At 45.3% G+C, this 12,065-nt stretch overlaps 1 pseudogene; it reads right to left on the minus strand.

The window, feature by feature from the left end:
- Positions 1 to 9,531, minus strand: part of LOC119289929 — a 12,345-nt pseudogene extending 2,814 nt beyond the window's left edge.
- Between the last annotated feature and the right edge of the window lie 2,534 nt (positions 9,532 to 12,065).

The raw sequence follows: 12,065 nt of genomic DNA on the forward strand, positions 1-12,065 counted from the left end.
AAATTTTATCAAGCACTTGGCATGCAACTGTGCAAGGTCTGGAGTTGATGGTCAACTACTGGAGGAATACGTGCACGAGCGGGTTGATACCGCAGTCTGTGGCCACGTTCACCAGTGTTACCATCACAGCCACACCACGTTTAGTGGCGGAGGACTCCAAGGAGAAGTCGGCAGAAAGGGGGCACTCAGAGCAGCTGGGTCGTCCAGCCGCTGCAATCCAGCAGCAGTGGCAGCGGGCTCGCTGCAAAGCACGCAGAGTGCGCGTACAGGACGAGTGTGGGCGTTGGACGTCGTCTTTGTCAGGAACTTGACAGGAACCCAACTCACTTAGCACTCAACATCACACTTTCAGAGAGGAAGTGAGGAAAATTGAGCTAGGGTTTGTATTGCTTAGAAAGGGGAAAGTACTACAGCATGCCACCGGCGGCTAGGGTTTATACCCAATTACAATCATTCTGTCCAAAACAGAGAAGGAGAGGTGGCTATGTAGCCATTACAGAGGGAAAAGGTGAAGCTGAAAGTGAGACAGAGCACATGCTATATCGGAAAGTGAACAACGACACTAGGAGTGATGATAGCCGTTGGATGGATGATCTATGGCCTAGACCACATGCCAGTCGCAAACCGTTATCAACGTAGAAGCGCCACTGGATGGTAGATCGACGGCTAGGGTTGCTTCCGACATGCTGGGACAGCGGAATTCTTCACAAAGCTGTTCTACTGGCCTGACAATTCCTCCCCGTTGAGACAAAGCTTGTCCTCTAGCTTGAAAAGAAGGGAAAACCTTTTGTATGAAGGCTGAGTACTCCCAGGTGGTCGTTTCCTCAGGCATGTTGATCCACTTGATTAGCCATCTGACGACTGGAGTGCTGATATTGCCCTGTGGTCTTGGTATTAGTTTGCTGACAATATTGCTTCAGGCTCCATTTTGATAATTAACCCCATCAGCACCCACCAGGGGCAAGTTCTTGGAAGGAATTACTTTGGGTCCTATGTGCCTCTTGAGCTGACTCACATGGAAAGTGTTGTGCATGTGACAGCCTTCAGGGAGGAGGAGCTCGTAAGCAGCTCGGCCCACTATTTCCATAATTCTAAATGTACGATAGAACTTGGAGTGTAGCTTGAGGTGCCTGTGCAGACTAAGGGAAGTGTAGGGCTGCAATTTTAAGTACACCATGTCTCCTTCAGCAAAGAATATTTCCTATCTGTTTCTGTCAGCATAATGCTTCATTCCCTGTTGTGCTTTTGAGAGGTTTTGCTTGATCACTTCCAGTGTCAGATCTCTGTTCTGCAGTAAGTTGTCACTGTCCTCAGAAATCGAGTCAAGAAGTGCAGACTCGGCTACCATAGGTGGGGGAAACCATACAAGGCCTGGAAGGGAGTCATTTCCAATGAAGTGTGGAAGCTTGTATTATACCACCACTCAGCTAGAGCCAGCCATCCATGCCACTTCCTTGGCTGTTGGAAACACATGCACCTCTAGTAGTTCTCCAAACATTGGTTCAACCTCTCTGTTTCGCCATCATTTTGGGGATGATAGCTGGTGCTCAGGTGTACTTTGATCTTCATGGATTTAAACAGCTATTGCCACAAGTTGCTGGTGAAAATTAGGTCCCTGTCGGTGACTATGACCAATGGCATTCCATGCAGTTTGAACACTGTATCAGAAAAAGCTCTGGCTCCAGTTTGAACAGTTATGGAGTGTTTCATGGCAATGAAGTGGGCATACTTGGTGAACCTACCTACTACAGCCAAAATGAGGTCCTTGTTCTCAGATGTGGGCAATCCTTCGACAAAGTCCATGCTGATTTGGACCCAAGTAAAATCAGGGACTGGTAGGGGCTCCAACAGGCCAGGGTAAGGAGTATCTCAGCTTTGTTTATCTAGCAGAAAGAGCATTGTTTGATGAAGTCAATGACATCCTGTTTGAGGCCACGCCAGTGGAAAACCAAGTGGACTCTGTGATATGTTGCTCTTCCTCCTGAGTAGCCTCCCAATTCAAAGGCATGGAAAGTTTGCAATATGTCCTGTCTTAAGGAAGTAGTAGTCCCAACAACAATTTTGTTTTTAAATCTCAAGATACCATTCTTGAAGGTATATCTAGTGTTAGTGTCTTTGCTGATTGCACATTCAGCTATGAGATCTTTGACCTTCTGATCTGCTGTATACCTTTTTATGACTTCAGACACCCATTTAGGGGTGGTACTGGTAGATAGGAGTGAGCTCATGTGCTTAACTTTGGATAGGGCATCATCAACTTTATTTTCTTTGCCCTTTTTATACTCTATTGTGAAATTGTAGCCCAGCAACTTGAGTAAGAGTTTGTGTTGTATTCCCTCAGTTAATTTTTGCTCTTGAATGTACTTCAGACTCTCTTGTCAATTCTGATGATTAGAGAAGTTTCTAAGAACTAGTGTTTCCACTTATTGACAACTTTAATAATTGCTAGTGCCTCTTTGTCATAAGTGGATCATGCTGCTGCTTTTGGTCCAATGGGTTTACTGAAATAAGATAAGGGTTTTCCATCTTGCCTTAGGACAACTCCAAGGCCATAGCCACTTGCATCAGCTTCCAGCACAAATGGTTTAGAGAAATCTGGTAGAGCCAGGACAAGGGCTTGTGTGAGCTTGTCTTTAATTGCTATAAATGATGCTGTTGCTCCTGTCGCCAAGAAAAGGAGTCTTTCTTCAAACAATCAAAAAGGGGCCTGCAAATTATGCCATAACCCTGAATAAATCTTCTATAGTAGACATTCATGCCTAGAAAACTTCTTAATTCAGTGACACTTATGGGAGCTGGCCACTCCTTGATAACAGCAATTTTAGTGGGATCAGTTGCTACACCCTCCTTGTTGATGACATTGCCCAAATACTCTATTTCAGATTGACCAAATGAACACTTGTCAAACTTAGCATATAAGTGATTTTCTTGTAGGACCTGAAAGACTTGCTTCAGATGTTGTTTGTGCTCTTCCATGGAGATGTTGAATACCAAAATATCATCAAAGAAAACTACCACAAACTGGAATGGGACAAACTAGAAGTTCATGAGAGCTTGAAAGGTGGGAGGGCCATTGGTCAAACCAAAAGACATAACTAGGAATTCAAAGTGCCCTTGAAGTGTGGAAAATGTTGTTTTGTGGATGTCCTCTTCAGCCTTTCTTATCAAGTGATACCACATCTGAGGGCTATCTTGGAGAAGACTGTTGCTCCTTTTAACTGGTCCAAAAGATCTTCTATCACAGGAACTGGGCACTTGTTTTTGATGGTTATAGAATTCAGTTTCCTGTAATCAATGCAGCGCCTCCAAGTGCCATCTTTTTTCTTAACCAGAAGCACAAATGAAGAGAAGGGGCTGGTGCTAGGTCTAATCAGACCAGCCTTAAGGAGTTTAGATATAATCTTTTCTAGTGCTTCTTTCTGGTGATGAGGTACTCTGTAGGGCCTATGGTTTACAACTTTTGCTCCTTCCACAAGTGGGATTCTGTGATCACAGGGCCTGCTGGGAGGTAATTCAGTAGGAGTATTGAATAACTTCTCATACTGTTGAATAAGTTCTTGGAGCTCCTCAGGAATTTGTTGAGCAGTAGCAAATGTCATAGTATGACATGTAGACAGGAGGAAAAAAATGCACACACAGTCTGGTCCATTAATTTTCTGCATTGTTTGTAATTTCCACAAGGGAAGACAGGAGTGCAATCTCATCTACAAAGGTGATTGGAGTATTTGGAGCAGTAGTATTCATCATCTCCATTTTAATGAAGTCCATTAGAACAGGGCTATGCTTCCTTAACCAATCCACTCCCAAAATCATATCATATCCTTTCAGATTTAAGACTCTGAAAGTGTCATTCGGTTGTGTACCCTGTATTTCATAGGGACGGTTGTGGCAAGTAAAATCACTCCACAGTACTCCTCCACTTGCTACCAGCACTTTGATCTTTGGAGATGGCACTGGGGTAATAGGCAGTTTAGCAGCTATGCCAGGTGATACAAAGGAGGAAGTGCTACCACTGTCCACTAGTGTTGTAGCTACTGTTGTTCCCATTATAACTGTCAATATGAAGGTGTTCTTCATTGCACCAATGCCAAGGGAAGCATGCATAGAGACTTGTAACATAGTATTATCAGGGGGTGGGACAGCATGTTCCAGGTCAGGATCTTCAAAATCTGTGACATAAATAATTTTTGCATTTTCTTCTTCTCTTGTGTTTGCAATGCCTGCATTTGTGCTTTCTGGCTCATTCTGTAGACTTGCCTGTGGCCAGGCAACCATGGCTCTCTGCATTTGTAACAAACCTGGTTTTGTCTAGTATTGGACTAGCTAGGGGTGTTCTTGCTTGTTCAAACACTACTTGTCTCTTGGGCCGAGGAAAATAAGGTTTGGGCTGGGCAGGTACACCAGCTTTCTCCATTCTTCTAGCATACCACACTGTTGTTTGTATATCAGGAGGCTTGAAACACTCTACATGACTTCTGATGTAAGGGCTTAATCCAGACAGGAAACTAGTTACATAATAGTCATTGGGGATGGCATGATTTTCTCTGCTCATGCAGTTAACTAGCAGCTCAAGCTACTCTACATACACAGCTACAGTGGAAGGAATTAACAATATCACAAGCAGAGTCCAGTGAGAACCTATCCGCAATATAAGAGCAAAATATGTGTCAGGGTACATTCTGTGGTGAAAACCGGTTCCCTCCCACCACTGTATAGCAGTTCAGTTCTGTGTTCCAGGGGAGTCCTTGCAGCAGCAAAATACTGTTCTAGGTTCTGGATCCATGACTCTAAGTCAGTGCCACTAAATTCAGAGATGTTCAGTTTTGCAGGTTTCATAGTGAGCACATTTCTTCTGTTGTCAAATGGGGAGTTGGGTCTTCTACCTCTGTCTCCTCCATCTGGCCACTCCTGCTGTGCATTATCTTCTACTTGTATGGGTTGTTGCTGAGAAGATGGGGCTTGTTGTAACTGTTGTACTGCTACTGTTTTGGTGTTTGCAAAATTTGGATGTCTATACGACACCTTTGGCGTACCATCCAAATTGAGTTCTTTTCCTGCTGTGTCTCTCAAGACAGTAGTCCCTATTATGGCAGGAGCATCTTTGTCTGGCATAGAGACTGAAGGGGGAGTATTTGCATGGAACTATTTGGGCCTGCCTGGTGCATTGATCGGAGAATGCAGCTGATGCTGCTTTGGATGTGCACTCCCTTGTGCTGACTGTTCATCAGGGACGTCGCCCGACTCCGGAACTAGCAACAAGCGCTTGAAGTTGTCTTGAATTTTGTCAAAGTTTTGTTGCATTATCACGAAGTTCCTGTTGACCATTGATTGGAATTCCTAGAATTCCTTCTTGTCTTCCTCATGATAACGCTGCAAGGTCTTAATGTCGAGCTCCAATGATTCGAGCTGCAAGGAGCCCGTGTCACCCGATTCTTCCGGATGGGACATGGTGTTCCGCTTGGATCCAAAAGGCTCCAACAGAGGGAGGGAAGGGAGGGAACTTGCCGACAAGATCTCATGTTTCTACCGCCGCCAACTTCGACGCCAACACCTGCCACCAAGAAGCACCGCCCGAGTCCAGTATCTGGGATTTTATCGCAGGAGAGATGTTCTTCAGCAACCAGGACTGAAATCAGACTGCCTCTGAAATGTGCTGCTCCGGCCGCAACCCGTCACCGCCGCCTGATTGCCGGCTTGCAGGGGGATTTTACGGCCGCACCGCCAACCTCTACTTACCAGATCCTCCACCTCCGAGAATCGCTGGGCCTCTGATACCAATTGTCAGGAACTTGACAGGAACCCAACTCACTTAGCACTCAACATCACACTTTCAGAGAGTAATTGAAGAAAATTGAGCTAGGGTTTGTATTGCTTAGAAAGGGGAAAGTAGTACAGCACACCACCGATGGCTAGGGTTTATACCCAACTACAATCATCATGTCCAAAACTGAGAGGGAGAGGTGGCTATATAGCCATTACAGAGGGAAAATGTGAAACTGAAAGTGAAACAGAGCACATGCTATGTCAGAAAGTGAACAGCGACACTAGGAGTGATGATAGCCGTTGGATGGATGATCTATGGCCTAGACCACATGCCAGTGGCGAACCTTTATCAACGTAGGAGAGCCACTGGATGGTAGATCGACGGCTAGGGTTGCTTTCGACATGCTGGGACAGGGGAATTCTTCAGAGAGCTGTTCTACTGGCTGACAATCTTTATCTGCTGCTTGGACTGTTGCCCATGGATTTGACTGCAATGCAACGTCGGTGGCCCTTCCTCACTGATGCCCATGGATGTGGGCATTGTACGTCGTCGTCTTGCTCGCATTGGTTCAGCAACACGAGCAGCGGCTCTTTTTTTTTCTTGCGCATGCACGAGCAGCAACTAGTTGTGGTACCTTGTTAGCAGTACTATAGGATGCAATTCCGTTAATAAACGGTGATTTTTGCTGATAGAAATAAGCACGTACTCCATCCGTCCGAAAAAACGTGTCCCAGACTTGTCCCTCAAATGGATGTATCTAGCTTCAACTTAATGGACGGAGGGAGTACAACGGTACGAGCTAACCAAGCTAAGCAGAAAGGCTGGTGGATGGATTCTTCCAAGACAAGCGCATACACAAGCCGGCTCCCCTACCCTAAGGGCCGTGTGCGGGAGTTCGCGGCTTCGGTGTCTGCATCATCTCCTCTCTCGCCGTGTGCGCGTTCCAGTTGCTCTTGGGCAGCTCTTCCAGAAGATGTAAATGTGTGTACTATGACATGCGGGATTGGTCACTTTTTAAGTAGTCAAGGTGACATGGCGGACATTGATGGGGCAGTCAACTCAGTCAAAACAAGTCTATTCAGTGAAAACCGGCTTGAGGCCTGCACAGGGTTGAGTTTTGAACAGTTTGGCAAGTTGGAGGTGTGAATTGGCCAGTTTTGAAGTTGAGGATTGAGTTCTAAACCAAGCGGTAAGTTGAGGGTTGAAAAGTGGACTCTTCTCATCTTGTTTTAAACAATCTATCAGTCTATTGCATGATATTCTTTATCAATACATTTGAATGCAGCTAACACCTATTGACCATGGTTGTCCTCTCACATTTCGCCATATTTCTACCACAATCAAAACACTTGCGTATTTTCTTATTGACCCAAACACAAGCAGGGAGCCAACCACTCAGTAATAGGATATATAAGTCCACAAAGATGCAAAAAAAAAACTCAGTAATAGGATATATAAGTGCACAATGATGCAAAATGGAGTTATGGAGCATAAGTCCAGTAATCACAATATTATACCTTGATGTAGAACATAAACGACTGATCAGAAATGTGTTTGGGACATCTTACAAAATCTCTTAATAATATTGTCTGATGGCAAACTAATGCAAAAGAATACCATCAAAAGAAGACTCATGCAAACGGAAAGAGAAGACATGAGATTTAGTATAAGTACCTTCTTTTTGAAGAGATCAAGTGCAGCAGCATCTTTCAGACCTTCTAGATGATACATGTTGGTATCTTTTCCTGAACAATGTTCGGCAACCTTTTTTTCCCTTGTGGTGACTATGACCCTTCCTGCATTCTTCAAGCAACTTTTGACCAAATTCCACTCATCGGTAGTTGATATATCATCAAGAATAATGAGGCACTTCTTATCTATAAGGCGGTTTAATTCTTTGATCAGTTCTTGAAGCCCCATTGATGCCATCTCCTTTTTTTCTTTTCCAGTTGCTGTTGCTCCAGCAGGATTCAGTAGTTGCAAAGCTAAACTTCTGATGAGCACTTTAGGGTCGAATGGGCGCAATGCAGTGACCCAAGCATGCTTCCAGCCACCAAGTTGTTGGCTTCGGTAGGCGCTTCGAACGAGAGTGGTTTTCCCAAGACCTCCCATTCCCCAAACTGAGATCACCTTAGTATCTTGATTGTTTTCTGGTTCACCAACCAAACTGATAACATAATCTTGGTCTGCTTCCCGCCCAGTGAACACTTCATCAACCACTATGTGATGCTGCGATCAAACTTCCTTCTGGGAGGTGAGTTATTAACTGTATTGCCAGCGGCGCTCTTTGGTTGTTGCTCCTCTATTTCTGCTGTGGACATTGCTGGGTTGTTTTCCGTAGTGATAACTTTTTCCGTCTCCGATCCAGTCTCTGCAACACCTGATGCAGGCATAACCTATCGATAAAGCAGATGTATTAGTGTTGACGTTAGCATCTACCCTCGTATTTATTATCACCTGCTCTAAACAATTCTCTATCTTTTAGATTCTACTAAGCACCTTTTTAGAAAATCAGGGATGCACCCTCCGGGTACATTTCATTGCACCGAAACCTAGCCTGTCTCATCTACTAAGCACCTTTGGATATGTCTAATTTATGAGAATCATTAAGCTGCTATATGCAAGAAAAGATTTTGACAAAACATGAACTGATAAGAAAGAGTGTATACTTGCCACTGGATGAAGTATTACCTCCTGGTGGAACATATAAAGTGCTTGATCTGATGACAGTTGCTTAAGCTCTGTTACTTGGTGCGGTTGGTCCGGGCACAAACTTGCAATTTCTGCTAGCTGTGCTGAGACTATGACTCTGCTACCTCTTTTGTTTCTCGGGAAGAAACTTTTGATGCAATCCCATTCAACAATAGTGGATAAATCATCAATCACAACAAGGTATCTGTTGTCAGTAACATGTGCATTAAACTCACGAATCAAATCACTTTGTCCCATATTCTCCATCTTCGTCAAGACGTTGCCCCCTACAGTTGTCCCTGCTTGTGCCTTTTCAATTTCCTCTGGAGAATTTTCATAGAACTGCCTTACAAGGCTGTGAAGGAAATCTCTCGGGTCGAAAGGATGCATCAACCTAACCCAAGCACGACATCCAAACTTGTCAAACACTTGTTTGTTATCATAGACCTTCCTGATCTCGTTTGCCTTGCCAAGATCACCACCGGTTCCCCACACCGCGATCACTCCAAGGTTCTCCTGTTCGCTGGTGACCAGCTGACCAAGATCCACCTTGGGTTTCCCCTCCTCGACGGCGGCAAGCCTTGCTTCATTGATGCCAAACATTTCTGCGCTGGCAAGGCTAGCCTGTTCTTCTGCAGCAGCAGCAGGCTTGGAGCCGGATGAACCATCCTTGATGAGGCGGTACTGCAGGTTTCTGCTGCTGACGTCCTCTACCTTTGCCCTTAGCTCCTTCACTTCAATGGCGATGCGGCGTCGATCACATAGGTCACGAGGGATGCACCCCCAGATCGGCTTCTTCTCCGCATGGATGCCGAAATCCATGAGGCTGTCCTCAACCTTGTAGGCCAGGTCGCGGACCTGCTGCACCCAGGTAATGAGTACCTTGTGTTGGCCTTGCTCCTCATCAGCCGTCATCAGGAATGACTGCATCATCTGCAGTTCATCCGTGATAAAGGTCACATCGCGCTCAACGCCGAGTTGCAAGGCGATCTCCTCTGCAGCCTTGGACTTGGCATAGTCCAGTGCTCCATTCAGCACGGCCTTGCCGACGCTCACCGCCGTTACTTCCATTGCTTTGGTATCTCCCGACTATGAGTGGATTGTGAAGGAGGCAAATGCTTCTTCCTAGTCTAAACTGAAGAGCAGGCAGCAGATGGTGGCTTGATAGGCGAGCTTGGTTGCAATGTCCAAAGCAAAAATAATAATAAAATTGGACAGACGTGACTGCAGATCTGAATCAAGCAACCTGATTATTTAACTGTTAAACTAGACATAGCTGTCAGAACTCAGAAGACTTGGGGATAGATGAGGTCCTACTAACTAATTAGGGGCTGCAGCTACAGATCTGAAAGTGATACACATTATTAAGTGGGACTTGGATAGACTTGGCCTTGCTAAGTTGCTATAAGAGGACTTGGCAATCGACTGAGGTCATTATTAAGAAACTCACAGATTTGATTAGCAATCGATGGAGCCTCCGTTCACATAACCATTAGTACGAGTTGTCACGACAAGTTTGCAAACTATAGTCTACCAGCTGAACCGGGGGTACACAGTACACATAATTAGCAGGGATTGAAAAATCATGGGTTTTTTACAACTGAAAGAGCATAACCTAACGACAGTTTTAAACGAGGGAGGATAATGTTGGAATAGTGAGAAAATTTCTTACTAGCCTTTTGGGGACGAAATACAGCGGAATGCTGTTTTCAGTTTCCATTGATGAAGGAGGAGTAAAAAATACAGGTGAAGTGTCATTACAGGGATCGATCGTTGGCAGCCGATTTTAAAATCAGCGTAGGGAGTGGTTCAGGGTGGCTTGAAGATGCGGTCAAGTTGCCTCAAGCCAGGCTCATGCCAGCATCGTGCCTCATCTACGACACCGCCAAATCATGGCTTCACAACTGAAAGAGAGCTAATTAAAAAATTTATCGGATGGCTTAAACATTTGAGCATCCATTCCCACAACATAGCAGTTCTTAATTCCCTACCAGCCTGCTCTGAATGCGATGGCCCATTCTCACTGCTGGCATCACCAAATTATGTCTGACTTTTGTGTGGCTATTAATCCCAAGGCTCACACATCTGTTTACTTTGAATGATAGCGGACAGACAGGTCTGAATTGAGTATGACACATCATGTCCTTTTTTCTGCCTGCAGATGCATTGTTTCTACTCCCTCAATTCCTAAATATAAGTCTTTTTTAGAGATTCCACTATGGACCACATACAGATGTATATAGATGCCTTTTAGAGTGTAGATTCACTCATTTTGCTCCGTATGTAGTCCATAGTAGAATCTCTACAAAGACTTATATTTAGGAACGGAGGGAGTAATTAGCTGGCAAATTTCGAATTAGCTAAAGCATTTATTTTATTTTGTATTTTGAGAAACACCGGGGAAGGAGTCCTTCCACCTGAATATATTACTCAAAGTGGCCATTGTGCTAGGAGAATGATCAAGTTTATAAAGGAAACCAGATCGAAAACCGGAATTAGCTAAAGCATGGCTATAGAACCTAAGTCAACTACCTAATCTACCCGATGGCTTACAAAACTGAACACCAGAGGTACCCACAACGCGTACTAGTTATGCATATTCTACTATGAATTATTTTGCTGCTCTGAATGTGATGGGCCAATGCCCAATGCTGCCATCACCAAAATGAGTTGACTTTTATATACATTAATCCTCCAGGATAAGGCATTGGCATAGCTGAACCCACAACCATGTCTCGGCCAGGTCTCAACTGTGATTGTCCAATTTTCTTTTCTGATTGCAGATGTGCATTGTACAACAACCCCAATTAAGATTAAATATCAGCATTATGTGCTCTGACAGGCTGTATATATGGCTAGGAACGATATGTCCCAGATTGTAAACATGAAAAGATTTTGATTGCAAACATACATATGAAACGTACGTTAAGGAGGAGCTTAAGATTCATCATTTGAAGAAGCTGCTGTTCGTAGTTATTTTCTAGAGTATATACCTGATTCTTTGTGTGCATTAGTTACCATGCATATGTCTTTTCATTTTAGAAAAGCTTGATGTGCAAACACAGTTGTAATACACCCCAAGAATTTGAAGTGGAATAAGAGATACAAACATGGCACTAGCCAAGAACTAATTAACATTATTATAAAAGCAATTATAATATCGTGAGCATGTATTGGTAAACAATAGTCTAGAAGTAGAAGGGGGTTCCGCAAGAAGTGACGACACGGCTTCAGTTCGTCGAGGCACCCTCTCCTCCTGGTTCCGCGTCGAGTCCCAGGTCGCTCCCCAGGTCGCTCCCGCGGGCGGCCCGGGAGCGAACCCTAGCCGCCGCCAGCGCAGGCCCCTCCGGCCCCTCCTTCCCTCGCCGCCGCCGGCGGACGTTGCCGGGCGAAGCCCGCGCGGCTCGGCGGCGGCGGGGCCCTTCCCTCCTCTAGCTCGAGCAGGGGCGGCGCGGGCCGTTCGTTCGGGCGGGGACTCGGCGCGGCGCTCGCGCGGGTGCGCGCACCGGCGAGGGTTGCCGTGTTCGGGATGGTGTGGCGAGGGCGCGCAAGGCGCGGCGCGGGCGCGTTCGGTCTTCGGCGGCGTAGATCGGACGCTGGATCGGGAATC

The sequence above is a fragment of the Triticum dicoccoides genome, chromosome 4A (assembly GCF_002162155.2).
Source record: "Triticum dicoccoides isolate Atlit2015 ecotype Zavitan chromosome 4A, WEW_v2.0, whole genome shotgun sequence".
In the NCBI taxonomy this organism is placed as follows: domain Eukaryota; kingdom Viridiplantae; phylum Streptophyta; class Magnoliopsida; order Poales; family Poaceae; genus Triticum; species Triticum dicoccoides.